The 16,764-nt window shown below is 42.3% G+C and overlaps 1 long non-coding RNA gene and 5 other non-coding genes across 6 annotated transcripts in view; 2 read left to right on the forward strand and 4 right to left on the reverse strand.

Annotated features, from left to right (window-relative positions):
• The window catches only part of LOC139754260 (uncharacterized), a 452,598-nt gene that overhangs the window by 403,882 nt on the left and 31,952 nt on the right, over positions 1–16,764 (reverse strand). The gene's annotated exons all lie outside the window — the stretch shown is intronic.
• TRNAD-GUC (transfer RNA aspartic acid (anticodon GUC)) lies at positions 224–295 on the forward strand. Its single transcript has one exon. It is a non-coding gene; the product is annotated as a tRNA-Asp (tRNA).
• On the forward strand, positions 1,920–1,990 carry TRNAG-GCC (transfer RNA glycine (anticodon GCC)). The gene has a single exon. It is a non-coding gene; the product is annotated as a tRNA-Gly (tRNA).
• On the reverse strand, positions 4,230–4,300 carry TRNAG-GCC (transfer RNA glycine (anticodon GCC)). The gene has a single exon. It is a non-coding gene; the product is annotated as a tRNA-Gly (tRNA).
• TRNAD-GUC (transfer RNA aspartic acid (anticodon GUC)) lies at positions 6,261–6,332 on the reverse strand. Its single transcript has one exon. It is a non-coding gene; the product is annotated as a tRNA-Asp (tRNA).
• Positions 7,695–7,765, reverse strand: TRNAG-GCC (transfer RNA glycine (anticodon GCC)). Its single transcript has one exon. It is a non-coding gene; the product is annotated as a tRNA-Gly (tRNA).

Raw genomic sequence — 16,764 nt, forward strand, 5'->3', positions numbered from 1 at the left:
GATGAACAGTTAGGCCAGAATGCTTGTTGATGGCTCCCGTCTCAGGGACCAAAGTGCTTGTATCATACGTATTTTATATGTGGTGCTTTAAGGAGTGTGAACGCCGTGGATTAAGATCAATAAATCAGGGTAAAATACTCCAGTCATATGACTAAGGACTTCTGAATTTGATAACTTTGAAAAATATTTTTTTTTCTTTTCTAGGGGAATGACTACAATTACATCCTCGGTAGTATAGTGGTTAGTATCCCCGCCTGTCACGCGGGAGACCGGGGTTCGATTCCCCGCCGGGGAGAACACCTCTTTTACAACTAACCTGTATCAGGTACCAGGTGTAATGGATCACACGCGATCTAGCGATGAATGAACTCACGGCTGTTTGAGTGGGCCGTGTCAACCAGGTCATATGAGCTGCAAGATGTACATCTAAAACTTATGCATTGGTAGGTATAGTAAGAACATTATGCACAATATAGCTGGAAATCGTATCAAAATTCCATATTTATCGGTATGGATATATCACTCCCCTCAGCTTCTTAACCAGTTCACAGTCCCTGACTGCTTAAGCCTCCACTCTTCAGCCGGCCTACGTGTCTTCTGCCTTCCCGCCTCACTATAGGCTCCACGGGGCTATATACCGCCTCCCATTATGAAAACACTTGAACTTCTCTAGTTCGTCCCATATCCTCACATTATTGCCCACAACTCCACCATCTCAATCCCCTAACCTGATTAGATAATATCAAATGACAATATATATCATAGTGTATGTTAGGTCGTCTCCAGCCACTCTCCTCGAGTGTTGCTAGCTACTTTAACCCTTTCTTGGGTGAATTTCTAGTCTCCTTGAGGAAGGGTTATTGGTGACAGTAGGGTCGTTAAGTTACCATGAACCATGCAACTTTCCCGTGGGCTTGAGTATATGTAGATCACATTGGTTGTCTTCGAGTTGGCTGGAGCTTTTGAGTACATGTTCTTCATAACGGATGCTGATGTTTCTTATCGCACAACATAATTAGCATTATATCGCTCTCAAAGATGGCACCACTGTTAAAGTCACTGATAAAGTGAAGTACCTGATTATCAGCTTAATAGGCAGGAGACAATCTGTTTCGATAGTACTTTGACGGTACTGGAAGCGCCATCCATGGGAGCTGGAGTTCACAGCCAGAGTACTCATGAGGAAGTCGTTGAAGTTCCTGATGGAGGGTTTCCCCACCTTCAGTGGCTCTTAGAGGCTCCTCTGACGGAGTGTCTTACATCACTCACTCTGTAGAGAAAATATGTTCACTGGCCGTACTGAGGCACCAGCCATAATCAGTAGGCTTTCTGTTAACCGAGGATTTATGTACAAAATTACAACTGAAGTAGAAAATTCTTCGATGGAAAAAATACTGAAAACAAACTTATGTACAAAATTACAACTGAAGTAAAAAATTCTTCGACAGAAAAAATACTAAAAGCAAACTTTACTGAACAAGATTTACTTGGAAGTAACCGTTTCCTCGGTTCATCTTGAGTGCTTCATTCGACAAGTCAAAAACTTTGGTAACTGAAATATCAACAAGAAGAATATGTCATTATCCTCACCCACAACACTTCAGAGCGTCACGTAAAGTGTGGAGTCTGCTTACACATCCGTGACATTACCTCATTCCCATTCACTGTTACCCGGAAGAGCTGAAGTATGAACTCTCAAGGTAACTCACTGTGTCTACTCGTAAGTGATAAAGATTTAGAGATAGATCATTTCTCCAAAGGTTTTTCGTGCTCTCTCACAAACAAGCTCAGAAACTCACAGAGACCACGGACGCACGTTGACATACTAACCAGAAACGCAAATGTGTTGAAATTCTTGAATAATAAAGGGAAGTGGAAGCTTTATGAACTCATCCACTGAACCTAGAGGTTCAAATGTAGCATCGGTGGTTCAGTGGTAGAATTCTCGCCTGCCACGCGGGAGGCCCGGGTTCGATTCCCGGCCGATGCAATTCGGAAACTTTTCCGTCTTAGAGACACAGAAAGCTTACGGGTTACCCTCTGCGTCATACGGGCACGTACTGATTAAGCCGATCAGGTGTTGACCATCCATGTCTAAGAAATCCTTCTAAGCAGTCTCTTTGTCAACGCAAACTCTGTTTACTTATAACTAGTTCGCACAGCATTCCTTCAATCTACAGAAAGTTTGTTGATGTTGCCCGGTTCTTCAATGCTGCCAGTAGCCTCCCGATGAAAAATGATTGCATTTAGGTCCTTCCTGGGAATAGCTTTTTAAGACCTGCTTAACCTAAGACATCCTCCACAAGGAACTTCAACAACTGCGACAGATGCTGGTTAACAATGAACATAAAAACCACAAAGAAACCCAGAGAGAAAAGTGCCTTGACATAGTCCCCAACAACACTAGCTCCAACGTCCAAGATAGAACCACAGTGGAATGATATTCCTCAAACCATACGTGTCCACACTACAAATCTGATGATCAGGTACTTCATCAGGTGGGAATGTGTGTGTGTGTCAATAGCGCGAGGAAAGAATAAAGCTCATTTATCATGAGAACATGAACATCAGGAAGCAAGACTGCTGCAAGCAACACTACTCCAGGCCACTTAGGTATGTTCACGCCTAGATGACGAGTGTAGGTTTCGCAACAGAGGCAACGCCACCAAATCGTCATGTAGGAGACTTAACAATACGCTGAAGAGAGTGATTCTAAGTGGCATGTGTTCCAGCAACTCCCGAGACCTAGTCAGGTACGACTAGACAAAATACATTAAAAATATATATGGGGTCCAACTGCGACAAAGGTAAGCTGCTTATCATGGGTACCCGTTTCACAGATTGCAAGCAGCTACCAGTCACTGATAGAGGCCACACCTCGCAGTCAAGAGAAAGACGGCAGTCCCTCCCTGCACTGCTGCCTCTGCACTTCACAACAAAGTCCTAGCTTTCGCTTCGTTCATTCTGATCTTCCACGACCCACGTTAAAACTTTCGTCCAGGTCTTTCACACCTCAAACATTCGTAAATAATCGTAAATAATTCGTAAATAAGCCCGACCTTGATGTGTACTTCTGTTCGTGACCGAAGCCTTCAAGCATGATAGAAAAACGTTAAGAAAGCGAACGAGGCGTAACAAATACAAAAATACCTATTCAAGATTACTTCTCCCTTGATGCTGGTGTACATCAGGGCTCTATCCTGGCACTCCTACATGATACATACTATACACCAGTAACCATCCTGTACCCCTCTACGTTGACCCCGTAACTCTACAATACTTAAACGACGTTGCATCAGAACTAATACCACCACTCACCTCACCATCCGAAAAGCTCAGATGGAGATTGAAAAGGTTTCGTTATAGGAGCTAAATTGGAGAATATCATCAAAACCTACATATCCCGGTTTGTCTGTTTCAATATATGACAGACGCAACACTGTTTCCCTACACACTGTGTACACTATCATTCTCCCATCACTGTCATACTCACGAGCATTATACGAGACCCTTTTAAGATATGATGTTATAATCTAGAAATCACTTACGCATCCAATACAAGAACGGAAACCATTCGACTGCATAGGAATTCACCTATTTGACCTATTGATGACGAGACGAACAATTGATTCTCTTCGAGTCATTATGATAGAGGGTTTGATTTAATCGCGATAGCAACATTGCACTAAAGCACAGAAACGAAACGAACAATTGTCAGACAGATAAAACTTTTCGGGATAAAATATCTAACATTTTCAAAAGACTCGCCAGGAAGGAACCAGACCCACTCTATTAAAATGGTCAATTCCAATACTGAATAACTTACCAACGCCAAATCCTTGCAACGCCCATGTCAGCATACTCATGACCAACGTCTGTGGACAAAATTCTCTCATGCACATCCTCTGTCTCGTACCTGTAAAAAGAAAGAAAATGCAGTTCCTTACACTTGTTCATCCTTATAAACAATAGAAAAAAAATTGCATTGCACAACTCTAAAAGCTCTACTCATATGTCTTATCCTGTCATAACCAAAATATATACACATTCTATGCAAGATGTCTCCTTCCCCTCCAGTAAGCCAAGCCCTTGCTTAACCGACGTCATTATTTCTTCCTTTCTGCCATCTCTTCCTTAAAGGGTCGTTTCTATCATTCATTCATTCGTCACTTATCATTGCCTTTCTACCGTTTCCTTTGTATTTATCTTTGGGGGATAAAACATTGTTCTGCATCGGCCGGGAATCGAACCCGGGCCTCCCGCGTGGCAGGCGAGAATTCTACCACTGAACCACCGATGCTACATTTGAACCTCTAGGTTCAGTGGATGAGTTCATAGAGCTTCCACTTCCCCTTATCATTCAAGAAAGTTTACTGTATTAAACCAATGTATATTAAGATGTTTTTTAACCACCCTCCTCTTTTTTTTGTAAGTGTTCAGTGTTCAGAACCTCCGTCTACCTTGCGTAAAGTTCAACGAGTTTCAGCTCACTTGTTCTTTGGTATTACCAGTCACCCGTATGTTAGGCAGCAACCACACACACACACACACACACACACACACATATACCTCGCGTCCTCCTCTCGTATGGATCTCATCAAAGTGCCTGTCTTGTTCATTAATTCTTCCATTTCACAGAGTCCTTCAGTTAACTGTTTTCCTACTCTTATTATTTCATTAACAAATATTGAAACCTATAAAGTTCTTCTGCTGAAAAAAAAAAAAAAAAATATATATATATATATATATATATATATATATATATATATATATATATATATATATATATATTTTTTTTTTTTTTTTTCTTCTTTCTTTTAAACTATTCGCCATTTCCCGCGTTAGCGAGGTAGCGTTTAGAACAGAGGACTGGGCCTTTTTTGGAATATCCTCACCTGGCCCCCTCTGTTCCTTCTTTTGGAAAATTATAAAAAAAAAAAAAGAGAGGGGAGGATTTCCAGCCCCCCTCTCCCTCCCCTTTTAGTCGCCTTCTACGACACGCAGGGAATACGTGGGAAGTATTCTTAATCCCCTATCCCCAGGGATTATATATATATATATATATATATATATATATATATATATGTGTGTGTGTGTGTTAGTCGCTTCCCAGGCAAGCGTAAGGGCATCCATACATTCTGATAGGCCCAAAAGCAACGAAAAAGGACACAAAAAATCATAAAAGACAAAAAAAAGTAAAATGCAAATATACACAGACAGACGGAGATATATTTTAACAAACATCTACCAAGATAGATACAAGAAAAACATTGACACAAGCATAAAATGAACAACAAATATCAAGTGTCATACAAGAAAGGAAAATGTTAATAAAAAAAAAAGGCATGCAAACAAAAATATGGAAAATTAAGCACACACACACACACACACACACACACACACGTAAGAAGACAGAGAGAGGCACATGATCACGTACACTAAACCACGGAGAGAGAGAGACAGACAGACATATACTTTATGAAACACACACACACACACACACACACACACACAAGCAAGTGCAAAAACAAAAATCACAGGTACAGGCACATACACAAAATAAAGACAATCTCTCTCTCTCTCTCTCTCTCTCTCTCTCTCTCTCTCTCTCTCTCTCTCTCTCTCTCTCTCTCTCTCTCTCTCTCGTCGGTCCCTAATAGTCGGTCACTCATATGCTTGGCTGGTTAATTGGGCTTTAGGCCTATCAACTGCCGCATTCATTAACTTCTCTCCGTCAACCAGAAAATTTCTTTTTAACACCTTTAAAATGTGTGAGATAAGTCCTTAGACAGCAAACATTCATCGTGTATACATTCCGTGAAAATATAGACGATCCCCCGAAATTTACAATTTTTGTGCAGGTACGTCAAAAGAATATAATTCCCATGGCTTTACTTGTAAGTAAAGCGAGAGTGGGAACGCATGAGAAGAGCGTGGGAGAGGAGTGTGTGTGTGCGAGCGCCTGGCAGTATGGACTGGATCAAAAGCCGAGAAGGGGGGCCACAGACCCAAACCCACACGGCTTCGTTTTCTTTTAGTTTTCCGATATCCTTCGCTGTCTAGAGCGGTCTACTGGTCACCGACACTCACACGTTAGCGGTGAAAACTCTTGGCAACTTTCCCATTATGAATACACACTGAACAGCTACTTTATATCCCGTTGATATGGCCCGCTCACACAAGCTGAGTGTCCACTTCACTGCAAAAGCTTAGAGATCTAACACGCCTGGTACATCATCGTCAGGTGTTAAAAGGAATGCCTCCCCGGCGGGGAATCGAACCCCGGTCTCCCGCGTGACAGGCGGGGATACTTACCACTATACTACCGAGGACGTGGTCATACTGCCACTCCTCCAGCAGCAGATCAATGGTTTATCCGCAATCCCGAGGTCGTCTTTCATATCCTTAGTGTATCTAATCCTACACTATTGATCTGAAGCCATGGTTCTCGTACGCCAGGGAAGGGAATTCATTTAACGTCTTCTTCACACAATAATACAAGCCAAACCCACGGCTTCCTTTGAAAACATGAGACGACAGGTTCATCCTGCACCAACTGTCTAGCCGGCAACACACACTTGTACGAGGGTGTGCGGGAACTGTGGCATCACACACCCACACCCACGCAAAGGTACTCTTCAGGCATAGGAAACCTCACTTGACGTGGCATATTTGGGACTGTGCTCTCTCTCTCTCTCTCTCTCTCTCTCTCTCTCTCTCTCTCTCTCTCTCTCTCTCTCTCTCTATCTATCTATCTATCTATCTATCTATTTCGTACCTGTGTTTTTAGAGATACACAGGCTCACATATCACAATCCCATTCACAAACATAAAATACCAAAAAATCTATTACAAACAACACGATGCATGAGTGCCCGAGCAAGCGAGCCCACACACACACACACACACACACACAACACACACACACACACACACACACACAAATTCACGTAGACACTAACACAAACCAGCTTCATAATTCCCATGATGATTTGCACGTTACAGACTCTCTCTGATACCTTGCCAGTTCCATGTCTGGAACCATGTACTCCTCCTCCCTCCACTTGTCTATCTAAACTTCCCTGTACCAACGAGACTTTACCTAATGCTTTTGTCTGATTATCCGAGTGGGAGAAAGAAATGAATGATCAATTACATGTGTAGCAATAATTTTCCAAGTAATTAGAATGAGATACACGCGAAAAAATATTTGCTGATGGATATATATGCAAGGGTTTATTCCTAAAATTTATCTGCTAGGGAAAAAAAGACTAGAGGGGAATTACCAAAAAAGCCTACTTCTCAGGTACGGGAAAATATTGATGTCCAATGACAGTTTATGAATTATTTTCCCAACTAAACTTTATATGGAATTGCTCAGGCATTGATCAACCGTGTTATATATCAAGAACGTGAGTTTAAAGGAAATTGATAGCAAGGAGTTTTCTGTTATGTGTTTACATGAGGAAATATTTATAAATCTAACGTCTGCAGCGTTAATAGTAACTAATTACCTTCTCCTGAATTCCCTTCGACTCGGGCAATAAGGAAACTGTTTACCCAATCACACACTGAAGATAGGAACGTACTAATAATTGCTTGTAGGTAACTCATTTGCATATGCGGTACTTACTATGATGCTTGTAGATACTCAATACCACTGATACATCTACAATGCAAAACCTGTGCAATATTGCATCGGCCGGGAATCGAACCCGGGCCTCCCGCGTGGCAGGCGAGAATTCTACCACTGAACCACCGATGCTACGTTTGAAGCATCGGGTTCACTAAATGTGTACATAAAACTTTATTGTAATGTACTCTGAACTTCTTTGATTATACGCCCTTATACCAGAGGTCAGAGTCTCTATATACTTTTAAAGATCTAAGCAATGGATCAAATTCAGTGGCTTTCTTCTTCCTCTCTTAGCCACTGGTTCAAATCATAGTCTCTGTACAGTTTTCTGTTCATGACATTTTAGAAATTCAATAGTTGCCTCTTTGCTCATGATCGAACAGAGGCTTAATCATCTTCAGTTCCTGGAAATGGTGAAGGAACTAGATATTCCTCCATACACACGAATAATAACAACATACCATCAGAGTATGCAAGAGCAGGTAGGCAAGACTAGTCCATTATCAGTAATGCGATTGACAGATTAATTCTAAAGCAGACTGGTATACCTAAATATCACTCCTGTAAACAGGATTGATTCTATGACCTGACCTCGCTGCATGTGTGTGAAGATCACCAGTTCAATTTATTCTGTTCAATGACATATCTATCCGAGCCTATCATTCCAAATTAGTGTTTCTAACAATTTGCTCGTTTCTTGTGCATTCGTGTTTCCACCTCACCACAGGGATTCAAGTTTCGTCTCCCTCTATCATATCCATCTGACTACAAGCTTTCTGGTTCAGCTTGTTGTACAGGCATGGAAGATACTGAGAAAAGAGTACGAGGGAAATGCAGAAATGCACCTTTCCGTCAATAACAGGTCTTGGAAATGGGTATAATAGGTATGATAATACCTCAAAGGGAAAGCATTTATTTAGCTATATCCCCGTCAGGACTTGCTTTATCAAATGTCACAAAGGAGTGAGGGAGTTCACCCAGCCAGAACAGTGTGTGTGTGTGTGTGTGTGTGTGTGTGTGTGTCAGGCGCGAGGCGGTGGCAGGGATTATATTGTACCCGAGGGTCACATATCCCAGCGGTCACCAGCCACTGCCAACCCTCAATAAAATGACTTTTCCATTCCACCTCCATTGTGGACTGCACGGGTGACCAGGCACGACTCGGGGTGACAAAGTGTAAGGGTGACACTGAGGGAGGTCGAAAGACAGTGAGATGCGTTTGCCGAAGATAAAAAAATTATCGTTGCCCTTGGAGAGCTAATGGTAAGTTTTGGGAGCTACGAGACATAGAGAAGTTGAGCAAACTAGAAGAGAAGCACTTCCACGATACTAGAGAATAAACGAGACATTTTTAACATCTACGACTCCTCAAAAGCTCAAGTGTTAAGAGTAAAAATGACGTAAGAACAGCGAATATGTTGGTGAGGTAGTTTTGATAAAACTAAAGTGGAATCAAGCATTCTTCCTGTACATAATCATTAGTATATCATTTGACATTGAGATAAGATGACGCTGTAGGAGTGAAGGTGACATCGTAGGAGACAAGACATTGAAGATAAGATGACACTGTAGGAGTGAAGGTGACATCGTAAGAGACAAGGTAGCAGCACAACTGATGTAGATCACTGAGGATAAGCTACGGGTGAACCACAACATACTGTTCACGTTCATATGACAGCAAGTCACTGTTTAGCTACGATGACCCGGGTGGAAAAAAAATATATGATTGTGGATGACAGTGAAATTCTTTATGACAAGACGAGGACGAGACTGTTACCAGAGAGGCTTCAGAAGTCTCGATACGACCCCGATACGAACCGTCCTCTCTCCGTGACGACTAACGACCCAGAGCGATAAAGAAAACGTAATTCGAACTGAAACGGGAAAGATCGTATTGATCTTTGTAGGAGCTGGCGACGCTTCGCTCCTTCGTCAGGAACGAGTCTGAATGAGAAGTGAGCGAGAGAAGAGGGGAGGGGGGGGGAGCAAACATGAGTGTGGGTTAAATAAGGCTCGTGAAAAACTCCGTCAGTCCGATGAAGATCACGTCTCTCATCGCTTGTTGAAGATATGTAGCGTACGATCTCGTCCGGTGTTTTACGGGTTCGTTGTTAGTCTTTTGTCCCGAATATGGAGAGCTTCTGTGATGTGAAGATGTTCGGTGTTTCTGCATTGTCTGGGTGTATCTGTTGAAATGCTCGTCTGCTGTCGTCCTAAAACGGCGTTATGTCGTTGTGCTGGTTTTTAACGTCCGACTTGTGTGCACTATCGGTGATACGTAGTGACGTGTTCTAAGGTGTGTGGGAGCGGTGACTTCCACATACTTTCTGTTCTTAGCAAGTTTACAACCTCTACCTATACACTGAATTCATACAATATGTGGAATGATGTCACCATCCTAAGGCACCAGAAGTAATTAGGTGATCATATATATATATATATATATATATATATATATATATATATATATATATATATATATATATATATCACATGTTTACCAAATGGCGTCCTAGCTTCGTCTCTTCGATGTATATCAACTGACTTATATCTCTCTCTTGTGTCTCCCCTGATGATGTGATTATTACACGAGAGTGCACTTGGGAACTTACCGTGTTTCATTTTCCCCGTGGACTCATAGGAATATCTTGATCACGCGCAAAATTGTGATCCTTTCCATCAAGGGAATATATATATATATATATATATATATATATATATATATATATATATATATATATATATATATATATATATATATTATTTACTATACTTGAAGGCAGTTTCCCGCATCAGCGAGGTGGAGCCAGGAAACAGACGAAGAACGGCTAATCCACTCATATACACATACATATACATAAACGCCCATACACGTACATCTACATACACAAATATTCATAACATATATATATAGACACAGACATATACAAATATACACAAGTACACATTCATATTTGCTTGCCTCCCCATTCCATTCCCGGCGCCACCCCGCCCCACAGGAAACAGCATCGCTACCCCCTGCTTCTGCGAGGTAGCTCCAGGAAAACAGACATTTGTTCACACTCAGTCTCTAGCTGTCATGTGTAATTCACCGAAACCACAGCTCCCTGTCCATATTCAGGCCCCAGAGGAGAGAGAGAGAGAGAGAGAGAGAGAGAGAGAGAGAGAGAGAGAGAGAGAGAGAGAGAGAGAGAGAGAGAACGCAGTGGTAAGATTCCGATGTCGGTATTTAATGGTTTAAGTCAGATACCACAAATCCCTGGTGCTAGTTTAGACAGGCTCAGGAGGATAATACCGGGGGATGATCCTTCCTCCAGCTCACGCCGGGTTGAGGGTACTTGATAACAGCTGCTGGCTCAAAGACCTGATAGCTAGTCCTGTGGAAGCATGTGCAGCTTATGGCGACTGGCGAACGAACTCGATTTGCTGGCGGGAATGGAGTAGCAGCCAAGACGCTCCAACAAGGAAGCATTTCCCCGCCTCTTTACGAAAGTCAAGCTTGAATAAAACGTTCGTACTTGTAACAGCATCAAAATAAGAATATCGCTTGACATTTTTGCCAACACTCATCGCATCCCATTCTTGAGGAACGATAAAAAACCAGGCAGAAGAAGGATTCTCTCGAGCCGACCTGATCTGACCGGTGTTGACATGGCACAAGTTCCCTCTGCAGCAGCAACAACTTCGTGATCGCCTGGCCACGTCTCCACAACGACGTCTCACACGAAGACATCACGCGCAGTCCCCGCGGGGAATTCCTGCTGAAGCAATATTGATGACGACGTAATTCCAGATTTGGAAATGTGGTGCGAGGGATGGAGGAAGGGAGGGAGAGAGGGGTAAGAGAGCTTTTGGGATGGAAAGAGAAAAGAGAAAAAGCAAGAGTAAAGAGTAGAAGTGAGAAGTAAGATTAAGAAACATGTAAGAAAGTATACAATAAAAAGTTAAGGATTGTGAGTAATAGAGAGAGAAAAAGGAAGGAGATCGAGACGAGGGAGACAACAGATGGGTAGTAGGAGAGAGGAACTAGAAGAGAAGAGTAAAGGCCAAGACAGAACAGGAGGGGTATAAGGGAAGAGCCAGTTGATAAGGAGAGGATCCAAGGGCACAAGAAAGAGCCAGGTACTAAGAGCTTGGTGCAAGTGGAAGAACCAGGGAGAAAAAAAAATAAAGAGCTGGAGGCTAAGAGGAGGAGCCGAGGACAAGTGGAATAATTAGAGACAAAAGTAGGAGGCAGAGACAAGGTCCAAGTTTAGTAACGAAGTGACAGAGGCAAGGCCAGGAGCCAGCAACAAGAGCAGGGGCCAGTAACATAGACGGATGTAATCACATTACCAGCCAACCCATCGGGCATGGCGCGGAAAGATGATGCAAGCGCTCACCAAACTTGGGCGCCCAGGACTACACAACTGTAGATGAATACAAGATAAATTACAGAGATGGGATGATAGCTCGCAAGAAGACAAGACATGACAAGAGCAAGGGCATGAACCAAGGACTGTGACAGGACACGGAACACGACAAAGACAAGAGCATAAACCAAGGACATGGACAGGGACCAGGGAATACGCCAACACCTAAGGTAGGAGACATGTGATCAGAGAGTGCAGGTAAATGAAGATATATCACACACACAAAGGAATTCAAACAGCAGCAGATCACAGGGTACTTTCGTGGCTGTTTATGACAGTGGAAGATGTCAAAAAATCTATGCATCTCCAATATCTTTACCCTCATGTGTATACACACACAGACATCCCAGTCTACGTCAGGTGCCCTTTTCTCGACCAACCCCACGAGGAAGATAAACAGGTGGGTAGGCCGTGGGCTGCCCAGAATCGAACTCTGTAGATTCTATGCGTGAGTCATGGTCAGCAACGCTACCCACTGCGTCACGGAAGCCCTTGAGAACATGCGTGACTACTTCTAACAAACATGTACCAACATTTTCCTTTCCTGCAGTAACCAACTCTGGTGGTATTGAAACTACACTGGCCTTATGAATAACCTGAACCAATCATACACCGCAACAAATTCTTTTTTTTAACTGGCATTTGTCTTTTGTCTACTAGTTTCTCTTTACTGTAATGCCTCTCCGCAATTTTTTGTATCCATTCACACAGTTATCTTCCCCATCTCACCATTACACAACCATCACTTCTCCTGGTTCTCATGTCTTCACAATATTCTGCAGTTTATTCCCCATCGCCTCCAAGAACCGATCTCCATCATCCTGTAATCCATAGATGGTCACCTTTTACCGCACGGTGATCCATCTTCGTCAGAGTCAAGTTACCCATTCCCTCTCTCTCTGGGGCAGCTGATCCTCTCTGCTGCGAACTGAAGTCCCTCATGACCCATCCTTCTGGAATAGCCTAGTCCTTCAGGAACAGCCTCGCTTTTGACCGTCTGGTTTCAGGTATTCAATCGACCGTCACTTGAATAATTGGTAATGATACAGGTGCTGTCTATGAGTGTTGCAGAGATGGCTCTAAAAAAAGTGTTGCGAAATTGGATGTTGCCGCACTGCTTGGGGTCGCCGAAGCGAGTGTTGTTGAAACGTCAGTAAAACATTAGGCAATAATGGATGTCCTGGAAATCAAGTGTACGGCGAAATGGATGTCACAAACGGGTGTTACGAAAGCAGGTGTGAAAATGAGACGAAGGGACTCATTTTTTTCTCTTTACTCTTCCCTTTACTAGGTATTCCGAACCTCTCTCTCCCCAAGAGTTTTTTTCAGTTCACTCGCATCTAACCTTAATTCCACACCACTCATTTCACATCCTCAACATCTCCTCCTCAACAGGATTCCTCAAACTTTACGGCAGGTTCCCATATGAACGACTTCCTACGCAGATTTCCTCTTTGCAGGATCTCCTTAACAGTTCTCATCAGCAGGACTTGAAGATTCTCGTTGGCACATTCTTCCGAGCAAGTTCTTCCCCAGAGATTCCTTAATGTAAATTCTCCTTCGCAGATTCTTTTTACACAGGGTTCCCTTTGTAGGTTCTCAACAGCAGACTCCTCACACAGGTTGTCCTGGGCAATGTCTCCAGTCTGGGTGTTTGGCAATTGGCTGCCAAATGCAGGCTATCCTTTAGGAGACTTCCAGGCAGGATTTTTCGCACGAGACTCTCCACAACAGTTTCCTCTAAGCAGACTTCCTACGGTACATTCTCATTACACTCAATTTCCTATCATACCCGTTTTGCCTCATTTATCGCGATTAAACTTTCATTTTCCTATATTTCTTTATACGTATTTTCCATTTAGAATATAGAATAGACTGTGTGTCTTTTTACGACATCAATTGTACCCAAACACCCAGAATCATCCATAAAGTCATTTCAGGTAAGATACATGGAATGATACGGACTAACCCTACGTCAAAAACGTCTAGCTGACAAACATTCTTATGGTAAAATCAAGAAGATTTAGAGTCCTAGTCTTAGATCTCCCACGTATGGCCGGTAATTTCCTAGAATTAGTCAATGGATCGAAAACAGATCTACAGAGGAAAAATAATATACTGAAAGAGAACGACACAAATACACAAAACGCGAGTCTTAACGGGGTAAAACACCACACAAGCGAACGCATTTTTGTTCCCAAAAAAAAGATTTACATGGAACAAACTGAAGCTCAACACAGGTCAACACTCCCCTTCTTCCGGAGGTCAATTTCACGGCTAGTAACCCCAGAGGGGCAAGCAACGTCAGGGAACATGTTGGGTCTACGAGGTGGAGGGGGTACCTTAACAGGGGTCTAGCTCCTGGCAGGGGGAAGGGGGTTGAGGATGTGGGGAGAGGTTATGATACCCCTTCGTCCACTATACCACCTCTCGTTCACTAGTGCAGAATCTTGGTGGCGGATAGTGAGGAGTGGTGCTACGTCGTGAGTGAGGGATGACGTGAATAGGAGAACGACTGACGAGGGAGATCAGGTGTGAGGTAACGTACTGCAGGACCCTCAGATCACCATGTGGTATGCAGGCACTGCTCTCGAGGACCTTGGTGTGTAGTGTGCGGGGGTGAGAATGTCAGTAATAGAGGTAGTGGGACAACGACACGAACCTGCTATGCTTCGAGATACTGAATACAAGGACGAGTGACTTTCTAGATGCGTCTCTCGAGCAGATAATGAAATGGGAGAATTGTTTAAGGTCTGTGGTGGAAATCTCATATAGTCATGATGTTAAATGTGGAAGAAACAGGGAATGGAGAGAAATGGAAAGGACAGTCACGAAGAAAGGGAGATTACAGATGGGAGGGTATTCGTAGTAACCTTTTTGTATTGCACGGGGATGAAGTTTTACACTCTTGGGGAACCCATCTCGTGTGTGTGTATATATACACAGATACATATACAGAAGGAGAACATAATATGCTATGAAAGACTGCAAGAATGATATATTATCCTTAGAATATTAGTGTATGTGGTATACAATTTCAAAATTAAAAGGAAGGAACAGATGCACTAATAATGTATACTTGAGTTTCTTGTGTATTATCTACTGGTAATCACCTAATGTACTGCACAGGGAAGAACCTTTACACTCGTGTCCACAGATATCATATATTCAATAAAGATTAGAAAGTAATAAGCAACAAAGACTGCGGGAAAAATAAAGTATCTTTACCATATATCTCGCGTTGTTGACTGTGCATTCAAAGACCTTAAAGAGAAATCAATTACTTTATTCAATATCTGCATCTTAATCCCACTACAAGTTGCTTTAAAGTATATCTTACCTAAAGACCATCCACCAGTCTACTTCAGTTCTAACATTCAGATCTTTGACGCGTTCCCCCACGGTAGAAATAAATATAGGTTATAAAGAATGATCTCTGGTTACATTCTTCAAACACGATTCAGTAGTATTGTAAACATTCTGTAAGATCACACCGTCCTTCACGAATCTATTCTTCTTCATTTTTTAGCCTACAGTCATTTCCTTTCGTGTCAATTTTCCTCTCCTTCACAAGAGCGGCTTGCGTGTGTATACTTGCCAAGACGAAATCAGTTTCAAAGACAGAAATCCTATTCAGATTTTTCGTGTACTGTTACCGAGCGTTTGGCACCTGTAGATGTACAGAGATGGTCAGTGTTTAAGAGTCTTAGTGAGAGTCTGTACCACCCATGTGTGAGTATAGTTTAAAGCTACCAAGTACAGAAAGCTCCATAGGATTGTAAGAGTTGTACAAGACAGAAGCACCGACAGGTGAAGGATGTAGAAGACACTCAGTCCATAAAGAGACTGATGATCGTATTTGTAGTTCTGAAGCAATGGATCCTCCCCTAGACCCCAGGGGACACCATCGTGGTGGTGTCAGGGGTGAGATATGGCTCGTCTGTCTGCCAGACGGCTCTTTCCTTCAGGATATATATATATATATATATATATATATATATATATATATATATATATATATATATATATATATATATATATATCCCTGTGGATAGGGGAGAAAGAATACTTCCCACGTATTCCCTGCGTGTCGTAGAAGGCGACTAAAAGGGGAGGGAGCGGGGGGCTGGAAATCCTCCCCTCTCGTTTTTTTTTTAATTTTTCCAAAAGAAGGAACAGAGAACGAGGCCAGGTGAGGATATTCTCTCAGAGGCCCAGTCCTCTGTTCTTAACGCTACCTTGCTAACGCGGGAAATGGCGAATAGTATAAAAGAAAAGAAAAAGAATATAAATATATATATATATATATATATATATATATATATATATATATATATATATATATATATATACACCAGAAGAGTTCTCAAGACTCGCATTCGTCTGGCGTTATCTTCCGAGAGCGAAACACTCGACAAAACTTTGATTGGCTCTCCCTGCTGCCATCATCTTTTGCAGTCAATTCCACTCGGCTGTAATTGGCTTGGGAGCTTCCATTTCTCGTTCTATTGCTGAAATGTACTTTAACGAAATCTTATACTTCTTCTACCGTACCATTGCAGATTTGGACGTACTTAGAGCAACCGGAGCGTATTGCTGTGCAACAACCTTTCATCCCAATAAGAATATAGCGAAGTAACCCAGTTTCCATCATCAAATACGCCTACATTGATCGATGTGTTTTCTAAGATTAGATTGTAGCCGATAAGAATTTTC

The sequence above is a fragment of the Panulirus ornatus genome, chromosome 16, assembly GCF_036320965.1.
Source record: "Panulirus ornatus isolate Po-2019 chromosome 16, ASM3632096v1, whole genome shotgun sequence".
Lineage (NCBI taxonomy): Eukaryota > Metazoa > Arthropoda > Malacostraca > Decapoda > Palinuridae > Panulirus > Panulirus ornatus.